This window comes from Chelonoidis abingdonii, chromosome 1 (genome assembly GCF_003597395.2).
Source record: "Chelonoidis abingdonii isolate Lonesome George chromosome 1, CheloAbing_2.0, whole genome shotgun sequence".
Classification (NCBI taxonomy): Eukaryota; Metazoa; Chordata; order Testudines; family Testudinidae; genus Chelonoidis; species Chelonoidis abingdonii.
Genome location: NC_133769.1, coordinates 168,973 through 191,915, shown reverse-complemented (window position 1 = coordinate 191,915; position 22,943 = coordinate 168,973). Strand labels below are relative to the sequence as shown.

At 53.1% G+C, this 22,943-nt stretch overlaps 1 protein-coding gene across 3 annotated transcripts in view; it reads left to right on the top strand.

Annotated features, from left to right (window-relative positions):
* Nucleotides 1-3,025: 3,025 nt before the first annotated feature.
* The window catches only part of IRF5 (interferon regulatory factor 5), a 32,803-nt gene continuing 12,885 nt past the window's right edge, over nucleotides 3,026-22,943 (top strand). The window contains exons 1-2 of one of the 3 annotated variants that reach the window (XM_032784742.2): nucleotides 3,026-3,153; nucleotides 3,319-3,454. The gene's annotated coding sequence lies outside the window, so the exon portion shown is untranslated. Of the gene's footprint in view, nucleotides 3,455-22,943 lie in introns of all 3 variants that reach the window. The other 2 variants (XM_032784741.2, XM_075063489.1) reach the window with 2 other exon arrangements.

Genomic DNA, 22,943 nt, shown 5'->3' with positions numbered 1-22,943 from the left:
TCTGTCCCCTGGTGTCATTAGCACAGAGCTCTTGATCCAGCTGATATTGTTTTTTCAGGCTAATCTTAGTGAGGTGTGTCATAAGCAGGTTTATCTCTGAGTGCTGGAAACACAAACCTTGCAGATGGGCTCACTTCTCTTCAGGCCAGCTTCTTCCTCGGCAAGATAACGCGCTCTGCTCTCCAGGGTCGTGTGTGGGCACACCAGCACACACACGCTGTCTCCCTGCAGAGTTGTGTGTGTACACACCCTTTCTGTGCAGGGTTGTGTATGTACACACACACGCACACGCTCTCTCCCTGCAGAGGTGTATGTGTACACACCCTTTCTGTGCAGGGTTGTGTATGCACACACACACACACACACACACACACACACACACACACGCTCTCTCCCTGCAGAGGTGTGTGTGTGTGTACACACCCTTTCTGTGCAGGGTTGTGTACGCACACACACACACGCGCTCTCTCCCTGCAGAGGTGTGTGTGTGTATATATATACACACTCTGTGCAGGGTTTTGTGTGTACGCTCTCTTCCCCCCCACCCCCCGCAGAGTTGTGTGTGTGTACACAGTTTCTGTGCAGGCTTGTGTGTGTGTACACACACACACACGCTCTCTCCCTGCAGAGTTGTGTGTGCATACACACACTGTGCAGGGTTGTATGTGTACAATCTCTCAATCCCCCTGCAGAGTTGTGTATGTGTGCACTCTTTCTGTGCAAGGTTGGGTGTACTCTCTCTTCCCTGCAGAGTTGTGTGTAAGTTTACACACTCTCTGTGCAGGCTTATGTACACACTCTCTCTGTCTCTCCAGGGTTGTGTGTACACACAAACCCCTTGTGTACAAACTACAGGAAGCTCCCGCCCCCAAAATGGCAGGTGGGGAATAAAGACCAAAGGTTTCCTGCTGCCATTGGTGCGCGGCACAGACTGGCAGGCTGCTCTGCAGTGCTGTGGAGACGGACCCAGAAGAGCCCCATGCTAGATGAAGAGAGGAAGTGGGGAGAGGAGCAGGAGACTGCACTGTTGGAGGGTTTTAGACCAACTTCTCGGAGCCAATGCAAGAGCTTTAATTGGGTTATTCCCCCTTGTGCCTATTGCTCCGTGTGCCATGTTCCCACCTTCTTCAGTTCCTCCCAGAGGAACATTTCCCCCCCCTCCATGTTAAGCTAATTTTCCAGGCTCGCTGACACAGCTGGTGGGGAGTCTGCTGGCGAATACCTAGGAGCAGCGGGATTAAATTAATAAAGACCCCGGCGGACAGTGGAGGTTTTATTGACAGTTTGTCAAAGGAGTTTTCAGTGCCATGATGAAGACAAAATGAGGAAACTCCATGAGCAGGGCTGGGGCTACCATTTAGGCAGCCTAGGCAATCGCCTAGGGTGCCAGGATTATTCAGGGGGGCAGCATTTTGCCGGGGAGGGGGTGGCAGGCAGCTCCAGTTGACTTGCTGCAGGCATGCCTGCGGCAACTCCACCAGAGCCACGGACCAACGGACCCTCGGCAGGAATGACTGCAGGAACTCCACCGGAGCCGCAGCATCAGCGCGGGGTGGCGAAATAGCCGTGCGCCTAGGGCACGAGAAACCCTGGCGCCGGTCCTGTCCATGAGACGTTGCGGCTTTTAACCTTCCCCTGCAGGGATTGTGTTCAACTGCCCCGGTCCGAGAGAGGCAGAGCGCGGCCCTGAATTCTATACAAACCGCAAATAGATGAATGGGATTTCTTGGGCCGAGGCGAACAAGCTGGAAATGAATAAAAACTTTTAAAACTCTCTCAGTGCCCACAGTCGAGGGGCTTGTTAGGAACAAGGAGATGAGATTTCTTAAAAAAACCAAACAAAACCCAGTGCAAATGGGACCTTTTGTTTGAGAGCCTCCCTTTAAAAAAGTGACAATTAGGATGAATAAGGGGGGAAACTCTGTGACAGCGAGAGCCGGGCAGTCAACAAAAGCACAGGCATTGACAATAAAAAAATCCACCCCCAATCCTGCACTTTCTGAGGGTGGTGAGCTTGGCTGTCATCCACCTGGCCACCTAGCCTCTCTAGAACTAGTAGTGTGGGGTAGTTTTTTCCTGTCAGTGGCTGCTGCCCAGAGATAGTGGTGAGTGTGTGGGGTGGGGTGTTTCCCCCACTAAGCAACAGGCCTTGGCAATTGCCAAAGGCAGCCTACCAGCCTAGGTGGCTCACCATGCTCCTGGACCAGTTGCAGCCGGGCTAACTGTTCATCCCTCCCAGAGCCCAGTTCTCCTTGTAATCATAAACTCATCCCTTGAATGCAGGTGTGAGGAGGCGAAAGGGGAGTTCCCCTCCTTCGGCGAGGCTGTAATGACAAACACTAGGACCCAGGCAGGGCAGCACAGTAGAAGCCGGTTCAGAATGCTGAGTGTGTCATTTTAAGAGTGCGCTTCCCTGTTCCTTTCAAAAGTCCAGCCCAGAATAACAGCCGGAGGGTGGGGGAAGCCAGGCCGCTGCAGCAGAAAGGGGCAGGAAGACCCGAGTCACACACTGAAAAAGGACCTGTGTGTGGATGTAAGTGTTCAAACTTGGGTGCTTCTGTCCAGACACCTACATATTTGTCTAGGCACCCGAATAAGGAAACGTATTTAATTGCTTAAGTGTGGAGTTAGTTCTTTTAATATAGACACCCAACTCTGAAAAATGTGGCCATAATATAATCTCCCAGGGGGGCATATGCAGTGCCACAAAACTTCAGGGACCAATCCTACAAGGCTCTCCTGGACAATTCTCCCTCGGATATATTGCCTAGGAGAGCCAGTATTCATTGACAGCTGCTGTTAGGGTTTCTTTGCTCCCGGGGATTACACTATAGATTCCCTGGTAGCTGGCATTGTCTGAAATGTCCGCGTGTTTTTATTACAAAGGTCTGAAGTCATCTGCAAAACAGCTAATCCCAGTTCCCTCTCTCTACCTTGGTATTTATAAAGTGTTGAGTCACGGGCACAGACCTATGGGAAAGTGAGAGGCTTAATACTGCACACTAAACTGGGTGTCACTCTTGCCTGCATGGGGTTTGGTTGCTTGCGTGTGAATTCCTTCCTTTTAACTGAGCGTCTGGTCCTGCAAGATTTCCAGGGCAAGACAGGACGTGTGCTCTGTCCAGCACCTACCCCCACGGGGCCCTGATGGAGGTCTCTGGGGGTTACTTGCGATACGAAATGAAGGGGGCTGTTACAGACATGGCTAGGCTGTTTACGCTCCTCCTCCCAAAGTTACGGAGTTTTCACACTTGGTAGCCGAAAACCCATGTCTATTTCTAATGATTTGAGGAAGTGTCTCTCATTTTTATTTCACAGACTTAAGTTAGAAAAAAACCCCAAGCCACATTTCAAATTCCCCTCTCTGACATCGATTTCAAAGCCAGACCTCCATGGGCGGCCAGTAAGTCTGGGGCTGCCTCTTCTCTCTTTCTGTTCAGGGAACCTCTATTAGGTAAGTCCGCTTGTCTCTTGCACATTAACTCTATGAAGGATCCGCTAGTGAGAAACATCCAGGCAGGAACTGATAGTGGTGTTGTGGATCTTGTGTTTTGTATCTCGGCCCAGTGTCTGCAGCGCTGTTACTGACTAGAATGATGTGGTTATGTACGGTTAATTGCCGCTCAGACCTGGGAGCAGGGCTATGTGGGAGTGGAGTCTGTCTTTCTTGCAAGATCATTGTTCATGTTTAATTAACAGGTGGGGGAAGGGGTTGTAAATAACAGCCTGTTACTATGTCACTCAGCTACAGACTGTAGTCAGGTCAGAACTCAAGAGTCTGGAGTTAATGAAGTTGGTTTCTCCGCCTTCCACCTCCTTTAAGAAATAATTTAAAGGGACACGGTTGTCTTGAAAACCGGATCTGTCAGAAATGTTATCCCTACGATAGTTACAAGTAGCGCACGAGGTTAGGAAACCTAAGAGACCTTTGCAGAAAAGCAAACTTCTGTCTATGCACCTTGTCACGTGGCATTTTACAGGGCTTTATAGAGTCAATTTCATTGTTCCTCTTTACAGTCAATTAGTTGCTTGGTGTTTTCCTTTCTGAAAAGAAACGGAGCCTTTTTAAATAAAGGAATTTAGAAAAAAACTCAGGTCAGCCTGTATAAAGGAAACTCCATCAGAAATGGGCATTCTCTGGAAGTTAGTCAGTTTAAAAAGAAATTGTCAGTATGCCATTATTATTGCTCTATGTTGATAATGCCTAGGAATCCCCCTCTGGGAGCAGGACCACATTGTGTTAGCTCATGTACAAACACAGAACAAAAGTCTGGCCTGGAGAGGCCAAACTGACTGTGACAAGTAGATGAGGCACACAAATATTTCCTTGGGTTCTGCTTGCTGCAGTTCAGCCAGTCTGCCCTTTCCTCACATTCAATGGTCCCCATGTAGCCACGTCCCAGCGTTTCTGTGGATTTCCACATGGGAAGAGCCTGGAAAGACCGGGATCATTTAGTTTTGGGAGAAGATAAATACCGTAGTAGACAATACCCACTCCTGCCGTGAGTGCAGGGGACTGGACTCTATGGCCTCTTGAGGTCTCTTCCACTCCTGTGATTCTATGATCTCGTAAATTAACCAAGGCTTGTTATAACATTACACGTGGTGTTCCGTTGGAGGGTATTGACTAGACCTGAACACAGTAGCGGGTGTGGTTTAGACCGATCGTGAACATGTGCCCGTGATGTTTGTAAATTCCAGCAGCATTAATCTTTGCCGGCATGAAGAGGATGACTCTGGAATTTCATACAGTACCAGGGATGCTGGCCAGTTGGGAGGTTGAGAAATTGCCACCCACCTTTGTGAGCAGAGCCTCCAAGGGAATTTTTGCCTGATGCCTTTTCCGCCAGAGTGGCAGCAGAGTGTGAGCTGGTTTGCACGGGAGGGTTTTGCCTGGACCCAACAAAGAGCTGCCCTCTATCGTGACTGTGATGGTGCTTTGCACTCCACAGCACTCGTCACCTGAGGGTCTATGTGTGACAGACGCTCTGTTATCTTACCTGCCTCCATGAGGGGCTGGGGGTGGCTAGGAATGGAATCCAGCTTTCTAGGATGAGGATCACAGCCCTCTGCTCTAGCCCCTAGTAATGATGTTTTGGGAGCAGCTTAAGTGGGACATTCCCACCCCCCCCACCGGCTGGAGGACCATGGAGTGGTGTGTTCTGGGTTCCAGGCAGATAGGTTCTCTGAACCAGCATTGCTGGGAGACTCTCTCGTCTGTATTTTTTTCCTTAGTCCTATTCTCAGGAATGTACCATTTGCCAGCCTAGATCAGAACATGGGTCCGTAGAGATGAATATCCTGTCTCTAGCAAGGGCCGGTGCCTGCGACTTCAGCGTTGGAGTCCCCGTGAAACGTCTCATTGGCAATACTGTGCCATGGTGCAGTTCCTGATCTCACCTGGGGATCAGCCGGGGGCCGGATGGCAGAAAGTCTTTGCAAGCTTAGCCTTTCATCTCAGCAGTTCTGAGCTCTGGCCAGATCCTCCAGAGCCCCGTCTTGCCTGCATCTCCCCCCTCCTTTCCACTCACTTGCTTTCCTCGTTCCCAGTGCCCCTCCCTCAAACCTTTTCCTTCACCAGTCATCCCTGGGTTCTCCTTCTCCAGGCTGTCACCAGGGCCCCATGCACCTGCACTGCGTGGCTCTGCTGTGTAGGGTTTTGGAGGCGGGGACTGGGTCTTATTCTTAATCTCTCTGAAGGCCGGGGTTCAAATCCCACACACATGATGCAGTTGGGAGGGATTTGGGGGTTCCATCCTCCTCCCTGCTCCCCAAAACAGCCTCCTGGCAGGCTCAGGACTCCCCTACCAGCCTGCTGCATGCCTGTGTGTGGACATGGGGCGAGCTGGGGGTTGAGTTACTTTGCTGACATATTCCGTGGCTCTTGCTTTCTTTGTGCTTAATTTGCCTGTTGTAAAAGGTAGGAGGTGGGCGGGTGCGTGGAACGGAAAATCAAGGCCTTCCACTCACAAAGGGAGGTCGCTGGAGGTCCTTGTGAAGGGGAATTGGGCAGCCACAGGTGTCTGTGGGCCCAGGTGGGCTCAGGTGCATTGGCAGAGCGTGACTGGGATCAGAACTGCAGGAGCAAGGGTCTAGATCGAGGTGTGTGGGCAGAGGGGACCCAAGGCTGCACTAAGGGGGGATTGCATCAGCACATCTGGGGGGGAAGGGAGCCCCAGGACTGGAACAGCAGCAGGTCTGACACCTGAGCCCTGTTTGCCAGGGACCTAGATGAGGGGTGAGTGACGGTGTACAGATAAGCGGGGATGGCGTTTCTCCGCCGTGCACCTTGTAGATGGCACCAGCTCACTTCGGGAGCGATGGTTTGTTTCTTTCCCTGGTTTCTGCAATGGGGCAGGGCTCCGGGGAGAGCTTGGCCTTTCATTTCCCGCGGGGCTTGGTCTTGCAGAGGAAGAACCAGCTTGCAGATGTGCGGCTCCCATCTCTTTACTCACACGCTGGTTGCTTCACTTCCCTGCCCGTCACATCCGTGGTTACTGCTGTAGTAACCCCTGTGATGTCACTGGCCGGGTTCCGAGATCTAGATGTGATGAAACAAGCAGAGGCTTAAATTGTCCAGGAGGGAGCAAGGCGGGAAGAGAGCAGGACTCCAGATTAGGCCGGGGAAGCAGGAGGGGAAGCTGCCCCAGTGGGAGCAAGAGCCATGAAGTTTGAGTTGCAACACGTGTATCTGCAGCCTATCCAGAGCAAAAATATTGGTCACTTCTCAGCCAATCAGATAGCACATGCAAATCTCTGCTTGCTGGTTGGCCCGGAGAAATATTTTTTTCCCCCATCCTGGACCTGTAACTTCTTCCCCCATTTGAAACTAGCAAGCTAATGCCGGGCCTACGCAGCGCGCTTAGGCTGACGTCAGCTGCTTGCTGGGGAAGTGTCTTCGCTTTGGCTGCCGCTGATGTAAGTGCCTCTCTACACCCATTTAGTTACATCACCTCCCCGAGCGGCGCAGAGACGCAGTGTCAGCGTAGACCCTGTGCTGCTTACGCGCCTGTTACTGGCTTTCAGGGGCCATCCCCCGATGCCCCATGCTGACAGTTGACTTGATACTGCACTCCCGATGGGGGCACACACCCCGACACAAGGAGCCGCATGTGGACATGCACAAGTGATTGAATAACCGCGGGGGCTGCACGCCAACGGATGATAGGTTGATGCAATTTTGTGTTGGAGACGTGGCCTAGGAAGAATGGCTGCAGCAAGAGAAGTCTGTGAGCTCAGCCGCAGGACTTGCCAGTGCGTTTGACGGGACCCTGAGCGTGTGCCGGTAGAGACGCTGCCATCAGGTTTCTGTGATCAGCAAGATGTCCTGCCCTCGAGAAAAGAACGCTCTGTATCTGTACAGCCCAGTGACACAAGCCATTCCCCCAGGCCATGCTCCGAGCACGTGTGTCTTCAGCTGGCCTCCAAATGTACCCCCTTGCCACTGGCTCCACTCACCGCTACTTGCGCCGCCTCCTGGTCGCTCTGGGGATTAGCTCTGGCCAGGCGTTGCACCATCCTCTGGCACCGTCCCTCCCACCTTCTGCGCCTCAGTGTGTTCCCTCTTTGTGCCTTGGCCCCTCCAGCCAGGTCACTGCGCGCTTCCCTTCGGGGGTACCAAAGTCTCTCTTGACTCATGGACTCTGGCAGTCTTGCTGCTCACTGCCTAGCAGGTGCCACTTCCCCCGCGGCTGGCAGGGGAACCCGGGCCCACCCACCACTCCAGGTCCCAGCCTGGGGACCCTGCAGCTCTGGCCTGCTTTCCCGCAAGACCCTGTTGCTCCTTCCTATAGTGCCTGGGCTTTATACAGGCCTTTTCTGTTCCTGCCCAGCTGAGCTGCCTGTCTGATCAATCCCTGCTCCCTGGCGGTTCCTCCAGGTGCTGCCTGGGCAGTTAATCTTCCAGCTGCACCCGATTCTAGCCAGGGAGGATAGAGTCAGCACGTGGATCCTGCCCTACTGAGTCAGCCTGGTCTGAGCTGCGTTGGTAGGACTCAAACATTGCTAACAGGGTTGGTCCGCAGGAAAGCCCCCTCTCCCCCTGTCCCCCGTTACAGACACCTTTCATCCTGCGGCGTCCCAGCACCCCTCACAAGCTGCCCCGAGGGGGCGCCACCGAAATGCTGCCAGCCAGGCTGTGCAGCCGGGTGTGGGTGGACAGGGCGGCTGGATAACTGCTCGCTTTTACGAACCCTGCCATGGTGTCGGAGACCAGGAGGCGGTGGTCATGCCCAGGGGTTAGAGCAGGAGTTGGTGACTGGGACTGGAGTCCCAGGGCAGAGCCAGCGGCAGACGTCGGAGCTGGGAGGCAGAGCAGGTTACCCTTGCCTGCAGTGGGTAACCTATTGCACAGGTCCTATTGCAGCAGCCCCCAAACTGCTGCTGCAGGGCACTGTTCCCACCAACCAGGCGGCTGACTCCAGGCCAGCTGCACTCCCGGAGGTTGCTGGAGCCTGACTCTGGCTCCTGACCCTTGGTCTCGTTAATATCTGTGCCCTGACTCCGTTCCCTGGGGACGCTGAGCGGCCAAGTCTAACGTGCTGAGATTCAAAGCTATGATTGCGGAAACTCTGGGCGTGATGCTGTTGGCTGCCTGTGGCTCTGCCAATATTTACCGTCTAGGTCAATTCGTGTTCATTACCCAGCACTCACAGAGCACTTCACATTTCCAAAGCGCTGAGCAAACGTTGGCTGGCTCCCAGCGCCAGTCAGAAATCTCGCCCAGGGCTCGGGGTTCGCGCTCTGCTTCAACCAGGAAACCCAACTGCTCACTAAGCACCATGCAGAGCAGATCCCAGGTCACGAGGGGGAGGGGCTTGAGGATTATTCCTGGCCCCATTTATGCTGAACCCCCCAACAAAGAAAAACCCCATTCTGGGGGACTGGTAGCTTCAGGGCTGGAACTGAGGTTACTAGTTGGGACTGAGTTGTTGGCAGAGCGATGTGTGGGGAGCCCAGGGGGCTACACATTGGGAGTGAGGGGCACCAGCAGAGCTGTGGGGGAGGGGAGCCCAGAGCTGGGATAGCAGAGGGTGCAGGTCGGGATTGAGGGGCACAGTCAGAACTGTGTGACTGGAAGGAGATGAAGGCTGTGCAATAGAAGAGGAGAAGGAGGAGAGAGACAGGAGACACAGGGAAGTGGAGTGTAAGGACGATGTCTGGCTCTGTGGAAACACAGATGGGTCATATTTGTGGCCTGGAGTACGAGATCATAGATGCGCTTAGGAGGAAGAGAGCTCCTCTAAAGGGTTGCTCCGTGAGGGGCGGAACTGTCTCCATGATGGGAGACAAGGTCTCCTGTGTCTTTCCAGTGGTGCAGGAGGTCTCCCTTATGGGGATCTCGCGACCGACGCATAATCGGGAAGGCTCATACAGAAAGGAGGCTGGTCGGCAAGGGAGAGATGCCAAGCAGCGACACTGCTGTTTTGCACTGGTTTAGAAGGGATGCTGGCATTGCCTGGAGCCAATGGTAGCAAATGCAGGTTTGCCCCCGGGTCTAGAGGGAGTGTGCTGCTTTCTGGGCTGTGCCGGGGCCTGTCACAGCTGGAATACTGGGAAAGGGGCTGATTTTTCCCCTGCGTTTGGCAGCCGTCTATGGTTACACACCCCCTGCCCAGGCTGCCGGCTGCTACGGGCCCCTTGGCAGAGCATTCTGTGGGAACGCACGGCCAGTGCTGAAGTTTGGAAAGGTTCTGCTTACGAAGAGGGGACGTTGACTCACCTATCGTGTGTCATTTCCCTTCTGGTTGTGACTAAGCCGCGATTCGAAACCTCCACTTCCTTTCCCCGCCATGCGGCGAGAGCTCCCAAGGCAAGCGTCTGACCGATTGGGCAGAGCCGCCCTTGGCAAGCTGTCCGACGCAAATGGATGCCCAGGAGGCCAGGTGCCCGTCACACCGCCCTGAGCAGCAAAGCCCTTGGACGCAGGTTTGCACTGTAACAAACTGGTTAGTGTGTGTGTGTGCCACTACCCCCTGCTGGATGGAATCAGAACCACTTGTCCATGTGTCCTAGGCCTTGCACGGCTAACAGTGAGTGGAGGTCTCCTTTAGCTGAAGGGATAGGGGTGTTGTGGAGCAGTAAGATCAGGACTATCCCTGGGGTGCCATGATATTCCAAATGGATGCAGGCAGCAGCCTATTGAGGACGGCCCTGGCTGGCCAGGGCTTCGTTGTTGTATTTTGGACTCTCCAGTGTTCGTCAACTCCTTCTCTTAGCAGCTGCCTACCAGCCTCTCTTACCAACCGTTCCTAGCCCCTTCCATGTGGGCCGAGGCTGGTTTCCACTGTGCTGGCTCCGTGTGCGGCAGCCAGCCCACGGCACCCGGCCAGAGCTTTGTGCGAAGAGCCCTCCGGGAAGCCGTTTGTGAAGCATGGCAAATTTTATTGGTCCTGCAAAACCCAAGAGCTGCATCACATGTTCCTGCGCACCGGCTCTCAGCACCGTGTCTAGTAGCCAGTTACACTTGGATCCACACACCTCTTCCCCAGAGCGTGCTCTTGGTAACTTTATCTCTGTTACTTCTGTGTTCATGTAATTACCCTGGTGCCGGAGTGACTAGCAAAATGTGTCCCCTGCTGGCTGGATGTGGAGCAGGGAGTGTGACCAGATATTTTTTTAAAGCAACGGCAACAACGCAAAGGTGTGTAGTCTCTCAGTGCGCTCATCTAACCCTTCCCTAGTGGGAGGGGTGGGACTTGGTGACCTTTTCTGTTCCCAGTTGCTTAGCTCTGCCAGTGCCCTGCTCTGCCTGTTACTGGTGGGGTGGTGCAAGTTACCATAAATGTTCGGCCAATTAAGTATTTTTAAAGTCTTTCCAAATATACCTGTTTTTTAAGAGTGCAACTTAAATTATTTCTAGAATCCCCACAAGCCTGGAAAGTCCCCTGTCGTCCCCCAGGGTGGTCATGTGGTGCCGGGTAGCAAAGTTCTGCTTTCAAGTAGCTGCACTGTGAAGTCCCAGCAGGGTATGAATATTGCGGAGAAAGGCTGTTTAAAGAGCTGTGGGGTGCTGTTTCCTCCAGAACTGAAAGACAGAGGTGGGAACTCGCTAAGGGGAAAGCTCCTGTGTTTTTCCTCTGCACATGCCCTTAAATCTTGGCGTGTCGGTTTCTGCTGCAAGTCTAGAATCTGTTTATTGGCTCTTCATCCTCACGCTTCAGGGTGTAAACTGATCGGCAGCTGAGGTCAGGAAGAGGTTTCATGGGAAATGCATGGTTGTGGAAGATGACATGAGGACTACTTCTGACATCCTCTGGAGCAACCGGCACCAGCCACTGTTAGGTACAGGATGCCAGACAAACTGGACCATGGCAGTGTTTGTACTGAGCTGACTCCAATTCCTACTCCCCCTTACTCAGCTGCTGGCATCAATTACCCCAGTTCCCTTGCCTGACATCTGGGGGGTAAAGAGAGCTCTGCAAAGAGTGACCCCTAGCTGAGATCAGCTCCGGCTGAGAGTACCTAAGCATGGCTTCTACCAATGCCTAACCAGTACCTCCCTCCTCGCCTCACCTTCCTCCTCTGTACAATGTGCACCCGTCAGCAGTACAGGGCCTATGGCACACAGTCAAGCAAGCCTGCTTCCACCCAGGAGATGGCAGCTCTTTGTATTCCAGTAGCACTGAAAGGTTTGCGACGGCAAGCACATGGGCAGGAAGATGGACAAGGTGCCCGAGAAACAATCCTGTTTCGCGCATTCAGTAGCAGGCCCACGCTGGCCAGGTGTTTGGGGGTTTCTGCCCTTTGTCCCACACTCTGGGGCAGAGCTTTTCCTGTTCACCGTCAGCTCCCTTTCTGCTTTGGGGATTCCTTGAGTGTGGCACAGATGAGTGCGTGCTGGGTATGTGTGTGTGTGTGAGACAGAGGTAGATTGAAGTCTTCTGGGGCCCTGGGCTGGAGCAAGAGTGAGGTCCTGGTGCTGGAACCATGGCCCTGCCCCACCCCTTCTGCCTGCAGCCCCACCTATGGCCCCATCTTGTCCCGCCCGCTTACCCATGGCCCTCCTCCATTCTACCTCTTCCCCCACAGCTCTGCTCCCTGCCCACTCCTTTCCATGCCTCCCACCCACGGCCCAGAGACCCGAGAAGCTCTGTGCCCTGGGGCCACTGCACAGAGCAAGAGCTCCTCCAACCCCAGGGCTGTGGTGGGGCGGATTTTTCAAGGGGCCCCAAATTGGCTGCTCCTGCATTCCAGGAAGGACTAGCTCAGCCAGTTGTTTTCTGGCCACTGGGCCTGAGCAGAAGCTGCAGCAGATTCTGATCAAGGAGAGCGGGGCAAGTGAGGGTGTCTTAAAGGAGAAGGGAAGCACAGAGTTCTAAGAAATGAACCCAAGGTCATGACTGAGCCTGGTTCAGCAGGGAACTTAAAGAGGAGCATCTAACTTTAAGCATATGAGGAAACTTAGTGAAGTCAGTGGAACTGCTCATGTGCAGGGCAGCAATATTATCTCCTTGGGAAGCTGAGGCACAGTGAGACTAAGTGACTTGTCCAAGTTACATAGACAGTCTTTGGCAGAGCCAGGAATTGCATCCAGGTCTCCCAGCACCCTCCCCACCTGATCTACCTGCCCCCTCCATCAATCAGGAACTTCTCATGCTGCACTATGACAATTACCAACCTGGCAAAGTTAGACTCAGACCCTGAAAGGTATTTCGGTGGCTAACTCCTATTGGCTTCAGCCTTTGAGGATCCAGGCTATAGCAAATTTCACTTCACAACCCCTTTCCTCCTCCTGCTCATTACTCTGTCTGCTATAATGGTCCCCAGTGTGTGTGTGGGGATCAGCACTACTGCACTGAGTGGACAAGATCAGAACTGGGTGCCCTACTCCTCTGTGTCTGTCGTTCTTGTGACAGGGGCCCATGTTTTCAGAACTGCTCGGTTGCTATTCTCATTCCTGCAGTTGCTATGAAGTCCAGACTGACCCTAGCGCCCAACACAGTGACAAATGCCCCGTATTACAGGGACGACATCAGTCTAACCAGGACATTTCCATGTGGAAAGCTGCATCTAGTAACTGACAGCGCTCTCGGTAGTCGGTGTCAGTTTTCCTCTGGGTAGTCAGCTGTTTCGAGAGAGCCTTCCCTGGAGAAACCAGGATGAGAACTACATTTGCTGATTTAAATCAACCTGCCCTGTTACAAAGAGGAAACATTGATTTAAATAATCAATTTTAATCATGTTTTCCATTTGCACTTTTTATTTTCCTAAAGACAGGTCAGTTCTCATTGGTCGGTAACCATTAGACCAGTGCTTCTCAAAGTGGTGGTCTGCGGACCGGGGCTGGTCCGCGAGTCATCGGCTGCCGGTCCGTAGTGAGTTTCCTCATAAGAGCATCGAACAGGATAATAATATGGCATCAGTCCTGGCACACTGGAAAAAAAATGCCGGTCCCCCACATCCGATAGCTTGAGAAGTACTGTATTAGAACACGTTGATTTGCAGCCTTTGTGTTAAATTTGGGGCTTCTTTTTGATAATCAGGAGGATACGCTATAGCTAGACACTTTTTTTATTTAAGCAATTATGAAGCTTGAGATACATTTTTTTCAGAGTCTTAATTTTTACATTTGTATTCAATTAGAAAATGGAGAATGAAGCATTTCTTATACAATAGATGATTAAGTTTTAACTTGGATGAGAATTCAGATGCAATTAAAAATGCACAAAAACACAGGTTTGTTGTTTGTTTTCTTAAACTATCTTAAAATTGCTGGATACCTGAGAAAAAACAATTGATCAAAAAGTTGATCAAAACAAGTTTTGGATTTAAAACTAACTAATTCATACAAGAAAGGAAGTATCTGCAGTTAGTGAACTGAATGTTCTTCACATAGTGCACAGTGTACCTGTGGAACTCCTTGCCTGAGGAGGTTGTGAAGGCTGGACTATAACAGTGTTTGAGAGAGAGCTGGATGAATTCATGGAGGTTAAGTCCATTAATGGCTATTAGCCAGGATGGGTAAGGAATGGTGTCCCTAGCCTCTGTTTGTCAGAGGGTGGAGATAGATGGCAGGAGAGAGATCACTTGATCATTGCCTGTTAGGTTCACTCCCTCTGGGGCACCTGGCATTGGCCACTGTCAGTAGACAGGATACTGGACTGGATGGACCTTTGGTCTGACCCAGTGTGGCCTTTCTTCTGTTCTTATGAATGGATTATTTCTATTCACCACATCCTTCAAGGGTTTAGAACTAGTAGAGCTCATTCTCTCACACCTAGTTTTTATTCACAGATTGGGAGGGGAAAAGAAGCTTTCCTGCTTTTGCAACTCCAAATTGGTTTCTTAACTTTGAAGGAACTAGTAGTCATTGAACTGATCTAGCTGAATAAGCTGATCTAAAGAAACTGTTCTCTCTGTACCTGCAGAAGGGGCTGTTGCTTCCAAAAGGTAGTTTAGAATTTCAGCAAACTCGGGTTCCAGGTGTTTCACCAGCGACTTCCACCAGTTCAGTGGTCTGACTTCCTTTAAAACTTGACAGCAAACATGTACTGCTTCATATAATTGTTTTGTATTTAATTTAAATGACGCTGGTAGATTATAATAAATGTAGGCCTTAACATTGCTCATCAATTTCAAATGTAATGTATGTCATTTTTTTTAATTACGTACATTTTAAAAAATCCAATGTTTTAAATGGATTTTTATCCTTTGGTTTGTAAGAACAGTTCGGGCCAGGTGATAGCCACCCCACATCATGTGGTGTTGGAGTTAGTCCTGGGGTGAGCTTTCGGCTCCTTTTGGAAGGGGACGAGATTTGAAGTGGACGTTGTCCCTTTAAGTATTGCTGGTCCCAGTGCCCACCCTGGGGCACTTCCTCATTCGTGGTACTGTGCTCTGCAGAGCAGCTGTTCCTTCTCTCTGCTTCCTGTTGCTTAACCGGGGTTTATTCCATAACAACACTTTCCTCTTCCCTGTGGTCTTGTGTTTTCCTAGGGAGGCGTTTTGGAGCAGCCTTCTCTGCAACTTTTCATCAGCCCCACTGAATTAGCTTCACTTTTCCTCTGTTTATCTCTCTGCTGCTGACGTGCCCCAGGCAGAATGTAAGGGGGTGACTGCATACACTCTGTGTGTGCCCCCTCCAGGTCCTGGCACTGTGGGTCCTGGGTCGCTCCAGTCTGAAGAGAGGGCAAAATGCTACCCAGTCAGGATAGCCTTGCACTGACCTCATGTTCAAAAACCGTGAGCCAGCCCCAGTCTCCCAACATCACCACTGCAGTCATGAGACTGGCTTAAAAAAGTCTTGCAATTAAAATAAATACAGGCAGGGTTCTTTGCATTTGTCTTCTGGTTTTGGCGCTGTTTGGGTCGCATTCTCAGGCTTTTCTCCACAATCACCGTGGCTAGAAACATACCTGTTTTATTTTAAAAATGGCAGCTGATATTATCCTGCATTCACATGACTCTAGGAGCTGGTGCCTTAAGTTAAACACCCAATGTCATGAGAGTTGGTCACCTGGCACCTATTGTAAGAGGCGACACAAGGTGCAGGTCCCTAGAGGAATTAGCCCACAGTTGTCACTAAGAGACGTGGTGTAACAGTGAGCATGTCACAAGCCATGGCTATGTCTAGGGCCCTACTAAATTCACGGTCCGTTTTGGTCAATTTCATGGTCATAGGATTTAAAAAATCATCAATTTCATGATTTCAGCTATTTAAATCTAAAATGTCACTGTTGGGGTCCTGACTCAAAACCAAGTTATGGTGGGAGGTGAGGAGGGGAATGCATTTCCCTTACTTCTGCATTGCTGCTGGTGGCGGTGCTGCCTTCGGAGCTGGAGAGCAGCAGCTGTTGGCCGGGATCCCAGCTCTGAAGGCAGAGCCGTCACCAGCAGCAGCGTGGAAGGAAGGATGCATGATATGGTAGTGCCACCATTACTTCTGCGCTGCTGCTGGCGGTGGTGCTGCCTTCAGAGCTGGGATCCCGGCCAACAGCTGCTGCTCTCCAGCTGCCTAGCTCTGAAGGAAGCGCAGCTGTAACGGTGACAATGCTGCAACCCGCCTAAAATAACCTTGCCACCCCCTTGCAACTCCATTTTGGGTCCGGACTCCCAATTTGAGAAACGCTGGTCTCCCCTGTGAAATGTGTACAGTAGAGGGTAAAAGCACACAAGACCAAATTACACGGGGGGAAGCCAGATTACACGATCTGTGATGTTTTTCATGGCTGCGAATTTGGTAGGGCCCTAACTATGTCCATAAAAACTGTGCTTGTCAGTGGGGCCCATCCCAGCCTCTGACTCCTTCACTTGCAAATAACACATGATGGACATGACTGGCGCATGTATGTCTGTGGAACACATTCCTTGATCTCACTAGGAATGGAGATGTGCACCGGGGAGCAGTTTGACTTGAGGGGGAGTTTGCTGGTGGGGGAAGGTGTCCATGGGTGTGTTCAGCCGGGCACGTGAGCTGGGCTGCGGGTGGATGTGAACGCCAACTCAGCAGCCGTTTCGCTGGATTTGCAGTGGTTGCGTCCAGAGGAAACATGCTTGAGCAACCTCAACTCTTGGGAAATCAGATGTTTGTTTTGGGAATAAAATAATAATAGCCTACATTCTGCCACTCTGACGCCTTCTGATGGGTGCCTCACACCATGTGCTGCCCCAGAGACCTCCCTGCGGCTAGTTGATGAGTAAGGTACTACTCAGCGGGAGGACAGGTGGCAGAATCTTGCCCAATATGTCGAGGAATTGCACACCCATTGAAAAGCAGCCACCTCTGGAGTGGAACGTGGCAGCTGCTTCACAGCACACAGCAACACCGTAGAACAGTTTGAGACAGGAAGGAAGCTGGACACTGTTTGGATAGACTCTCCTCTCAGCTTAAAGGAGAGGGACCAAAAAGAAACCTGGGGTTGCATGGGTTCAAGGGAACAAACGGGCCAAAGAAGTTAACGTAACCCAGTCACTGTCCAGCATCTAAAAGGTCCCGAGTTCGGTTGGCAGAGACCTATGCCTGCTTTGCACCAGGTATGGAAAAGGGAGAAAACTAGTTCGAGCCTGTGAACTGTAACTTCTTAAGTGAGGCTTTTGTTTTCACAGCCTCCCGTATCCTCTTTTCTTTTAGCTTGGGGGGGGGGGTTTAGAGGGACCCTCCCCTTGTTTGACCAGTCCTTAGGTGGTACCAAAGATGGTGGTAACTGCCCTTTGGGGGAGAAGAGAAGTTCTATCCATTGAGATGGGCTGACGCTCGGGTGTCCAGACGTCCAGGTTTTATAGGGACGAGCCTGATATTTGGGGCTTTGTCTTATACAGGCATCTGTTACCCTCACCCCCATCCTGATTTCTCAGACTTGCTATCTGCTCACCCTAGCAGGAGCCATTGTTTCTGCTGTTTCATGTCTGGTCCTGTTTCATCCCAGGCAGTGGACGGCTGCAGCTGGAGCTGGTAGGGGTGGCTGTGTCATCTGGGTCCCTCCCTCTGGCCCAGCTGGCTCAGGACATCGTTAGGATTGGCACTAAGAAGGTCTGGGGTCCCAGAAGCTGGGATGGGAGTGTGGCTGCCAGGATGGTGACACTTGTCTGTCTGTCCTTCTGTCTGTTCTGTTTCCTAATATCTGACACACCAATGTCAGTTCGCTAATTTCTGGTTCCACATCTTCTGTTTCTAACCAGCATCATATCAACATTCCTGGGATGACAGCGACATGGGTATAGACCGGGGTCGGCAACCTGCGGCATGTGTGCCAAAGACGGCACGCAAGCCGATTTTTAATGGCATGTTGCTGCCTGCCGGGGTCCCAGCCCCACTCAGCCCCCTGGCCCACCACTCTCTCCTGCGGGGGCAGGAGGCAGAAGCTTGGTCCTGCTGGCAGCCAAGCTTTCCCCCTCCCCTGCTTCTTCCCCCAGTGTGGTGCCTTCCTGCGCCACCTCCTCTCCTTCCCTGCACCAGTCAGCTGTTGGCCCTTGCAAGGGGGAGGGGGAGAAGGGAGCCACAGCGCGCTCGCTGCACCGAGGAGGAGGCAGAGAAGAGGTGGGGACAGATGGGACCCTGGCGAAAGGGTGGAATCAGGCATATCCCCTCACGGCAGGGAGCTGGGAGCACCCTCAGGAGCTGAGCACCCCAGTCCTCTGTCCTGACCCCTGAACCCCCCCCCACACACCCAGCCCTCTGCCCTGACTCCTGCACCCCCCACACATACCCAGCCATCCCACACCCTGAGTCGTGCACCCCTCACATATACCCAGCCCCTCCACACCTATGCTCTGACTTTTGCACCCCCCCACATGCCCACCATACACACAGCCCACGCACCCTCCAAACCCACTCCCCGCACCACCCCACACGCCCTCTATACACACGATCCACACACCCCACAACCCATCTCCCCACGCGCCCCCTATACACAGACCCCGCACCCCCCCACATGCCCACTCCCACCCAGAGCACCAAATGGGAGCTCCTGCACACACACACCCACATTCCCACCTGCACCCTCAGTCTGGGGTCCTGGCCGCTGGCCCTGCTCAGCCCGCTGCCAGTCTGGGGTCCCAGCTGCCAGCCCCTTGTCAGCTGGGGTCCCGCAGGCCCCGCTCAGCCCGCTGCCGGCCTAGGTGAACAGAACCTCAGGCCGGCAGCAGGCTGAGTGGGCCGGCGGCGTAAGATCAGCATTTTAATTTAATTTTAAATTAAGCTTCTTAAATATTTTGAAAACCTTGTTTACCTTACATAAACAATAGTTTAGTTCTATATTATAGACTTGTAAAGAGAGACCTTCTAAAAAATGTTAAAATGTATTACCAACACACGAAACCTTAAGTTAAAGTGAATAAGGGAAGACTCGGCACAGCACTTCTGAAAGGTTGTCGATCCCTGGTATAGACTAATCCAGATTCTCTGTCCGGATTTCTTGTGCCTGTTCCCATCTGTGATGATTGTTTTACACGACGGTGACATTCGATAACTGTACGCTTGCAGTGTAGAGTGAATGTCGCATTTAGGGTAGATTTGTAGGCGCACTGGTCACAACCTGCTGCCTGCCTCTCCCTTCCCCGGCCAGCTCATTTCACATTGCCCCCCAATTGTCATCTGGTTCCTCCAACCTAGGCTAGATTCGAACTGGTGCCATGGCGGGGTGGGCGGGGAATAATATACGTGTGTGTGTGTTTGTGTGTAAACTCTAAGATATGCCGTGCAAGGGAGGTTACAGCTGTGTGCCCAGAGCTGGGACTTGCGGGACGGGGCCTGGACTTCGAGTGGGTGATTAAAATACACGTGGAGCAGCCAGTGAAGAGCCCCGCAGGGACCGAGGGCTGTGTGGGGGTGTGGTCCACACCCACCAGGGAGCTGTGCCAGGCAGGGGAAGGGGCTCTTCATCGTGTGGGGTGTCTAAGATCATACTGGACTGGAGGGAAGAGCTCTCCCCACGCCCTGGGCTAGGTCCCGGGTGGGTGTCTGTCACTCTCCTGCCCAGGGGATGCGATGCCGTTCCTGTGTCAGGGCTCTGCCGAGCTGCCTGAGGGCTTGGGAGCAGCAGGCCAGGCTGGACTCCTCTCCCAGCCTGTGGGCAGCAGGTCTACAGGAGACGTGCTTGGTGTGTCGCCCCAGGCCTTGCCAGCACCGGCTCGGGCAAGCTGCAGCAAGCAGAGGGCCTCCCTGCCCAGCCCAGCCCAGAGATCCTCCCGCTCTGCAAATACCAGGTGTGCAGCCCCCGCCATGACTGTCTCCTCTCTAGGCTCGGGGCTGTTCAACACTCCCCCCGTCCACCCTCCAGGCATCGATGGGCCTGAGGGCAGGGTGGTGCGTGCCCTGTACCTGGTGACCTGCTCCTATCGGTGCAGATGGCACAGGGCTGGGCGTGGCACTCACCTCAGAGAGAGTGAAGGAAATGCTGAGCACTGGCAGCAAAGGGGACAAGGCGGGGGCAGCCTGGCAACGAGATCGCCTCCTCCCAGGCCCCACTGGCCCACGTGGGCGTTCTTCTCTCCTTTCCTCGGGCTTATCCTCCCTCTGAAGAAGCTTCGGGGCGTGTGGGGGGAAGGAGGAAAAGTTCTGCTGCGTCTCCTCCATTTCCAGTGCCTGACTCCCTCCTCCTGGCATCGCCGTTGTCCCAGAGCTGAGAGGAGCCTGGCCTCCTGGTGCTGCCCCCGCAGTAGCCAGGGTCTGCCAGTTGGCAGCTGTGAAGCCAGGGAGGGAGTGGGGGGAGCTCATGCAGAGGGTTTGTTTTTTTTGTAGGACCTACAAAAACTGTGTGTTTTTGTTTTTGTTTTTTAAATCTTGGCAATAACAGGATTTGTTTTGCGTGTGAGAAGGTTCATAGATTCAAGGAGTTGAAGGCCAGAAGGAACCACGTTAGCTCACCTAGCCCGTCCTGTGTCACATGCCATTACATTTCACTCCGTTACCACCATTTTGAGTCCAATAACTTGCGTTTGGCTAAAGCAGATCTTCCAGGCAGGCTGCCGGGCTGGATCTGAGGACCCCGAGCGATGGAGAATCTGCAACATCCCTCGGTAGTTTGTGCCGGTGGCGAACCGCCCTCCCTGGTCACAGTTTGTACCTGATTTTAATTTGTCTGGCTTCCGCTTCCAGCCATCGGTTCTTGCTCTGTCTGGTATTTTCTCCCTTTGCAGGCACTCTCACGCTGTAAATCGGGTCACTTCTAAATCTTCCTTGGATAAGCTAAATAGACTGTTGGTCTCTTGCTGTCCGGCATTTTCTCCAGCCTTGCAGTCATTTTTGTGGCTCTTTTCTGCACCCTCTGCGATTATCAACCTCCTTTTTAAAACGTGGTGCCCAGGTATCCCAGGAATGGTCTCCCCAAGGCCAGGTACCAGGGCCGCCCAGAGGATTCTGGGGGTCTGGGGCAAAGCAATTTCGGGGGCCCCTTCCATAAAAAAAAAGTTGCAATACTATAGGATGCTATATTCTCATGGAGGCCCCTGTCAGGGCCCGGGGCCTGGGGCAAATTGCCCCACTTTTGCCCCCCCCTCTGGGCGGCCCTGCCAGGTATAGAGGTAAAATCACCCTGCTGCTCCAGGATTGCATTTGCCTTTTTGTCGCCCTGGGAGCTCCTGTTGAGTTCCTTAGCAACGGTGACCCCAGAGTCTCTGCTTTCGAGGCCCCAGGCCCCCATTCACGTCCTGGGGTTCCTTGTTCCTCAAGGTGTAACTTGTACACGTTTTGTTTGCCTGGGCCCAGCTTCCCAAGCAATCCGGATCACTTGTCGGACTGCCTCGTCCTCATCCTCGGACACCCGCCCATCTGCGGGTCAGCCACAGACTCTACCAGCAGCAATTTGCATGTGGACTTCCAGCTCATTGAGGAAAACGGTGACTCGCGTCAGGCCTCGGGCCATGCCCTGCAGGGCCCGCTGGGAACCCTCTCATCCAAGGATGGCTCCCCGTTGACAGCTCCTGTCTGAGATCTGTCAGGCGGCCAGGCCCTAATCCAGCGTGCCCGTAATGCAGCTCTAGCTGGGGAACCTCTGGGGACCTCGGGCGCAGGCAGCCTCTTAGCAATCTGCTGGTGTGTCGTGCAGCAGAACAGCTGGTGTGTGGGGCCGTGGGTGGCTGGCGCAAGCCTGTTTCGAAAGGCCGAGCAGCTTGCTCTCGGGGTTTGTTTTTTTCCTCTGTGACCCCAGCAACAAGGCCATGTGCGTGCCCCGCAGTGCCCTGCCAGAGGGGCTGAAAGAGGAAGTAAGACCGGAAGGAGAAGCTGTTGAGCAAGTGCCCAGGCACTGGGAGAGAGGTGGCATGGAGCCTGTCCCTGTCAGAGCCCCAGGGGTCATGCAGCACAGCAATCCCTGCTCCCACCTCAGCGTGAGCCCCCTGCTCCTAGAAGCCAGCAGCCCAACCCCATGCTTTGGGGGACCCCCCAACATAAGCCAGCCAGGAGACTCCACATAAGAACTTCACCCTGCAGCACCCCGAGAGCTCCCATCCCAGTTGACTCTTGCCCCAAATATAATTTGAGCCAGAGTGTCTCCTCAGGCAGGATGCCCCTTCCCCCACCACATGGGCTGGGGCCTGGAGCCCCCATCCTATCCGGCACCCCACCCCCACCCCAAGAGCTGTCCCAGCTGGCCAGGGTCACACTATGGAGGTGTGAGTGGAGGCCCAGGCAGCAGGGGAGGAGCAAACAAGCAGGCCCTGCTAGTCCTGTGGGCCACCTTGAGGCAGCAGCCACTGGCCTGTGTTTGGGATGGGATGGCTGGAGCGGCAATCACCTTGAGTGAAGTGGGGAGGGGATGGGGGCTCTGGGCTCACAGGAGAAAGGGGAGTCTCGGATCACACCGTGTGTGTGCAGGAAGGGCAGGAGTTTGGGGGGGCTCGGGAGGTGGGGAATGGGCCCCTCACTGCGAGAGCACTGCCCTGAATCCAGCTTTTCTTGGCAGTAGCTGGAAGGCAGCGGCTGCTGGCTGGTTGGTGGCCTACATGAGATGAATTTGTTGGGTCTCTGCCCAGTTCCTAACAACACCAGAAAACAACCCCCATAGCTGGCACCAACCGGCCCCCTCCTTGGCAGTCCCAGCAGAGAGGCTGAGGACTGGTTGGGCCTGGAGCCCGACCTCCATCGCTTTCCCCACCCCAGTGTGGCTGTCCACAGGGGGAGTAACCGGCTAGGTGGTAGCCCTGCCGAAAAGGAGCCTGGTGGCTACACACTGAATATGAGTCAGCTGTGTCAGGCACAGGGATCAGTTGTTCTCCATGTCCACTGACAGTAGGACAAGCAGTAAGGGTATAATCTGCAGCAGGGCAGACTTAGGTTCGATATTAGGGAAAACTTTCTAACTCTCAGGGTAGTTAAGCTCTGGAACAGGCTTCCAAGGGAGGTGGTGGAATCCCCATCACTGGAGGTTTTTAGGGACAGCCTAGTGACCCACCAGCCTTGACTATAATTACGACTGATGTGCTCTTTCTAGGGAGAGTTGTATTTCTATGGATGAAGAGGCGTCTTTAATTACCCCTGTGGACCAAAGTGGTTGTAAAAGTCTAAA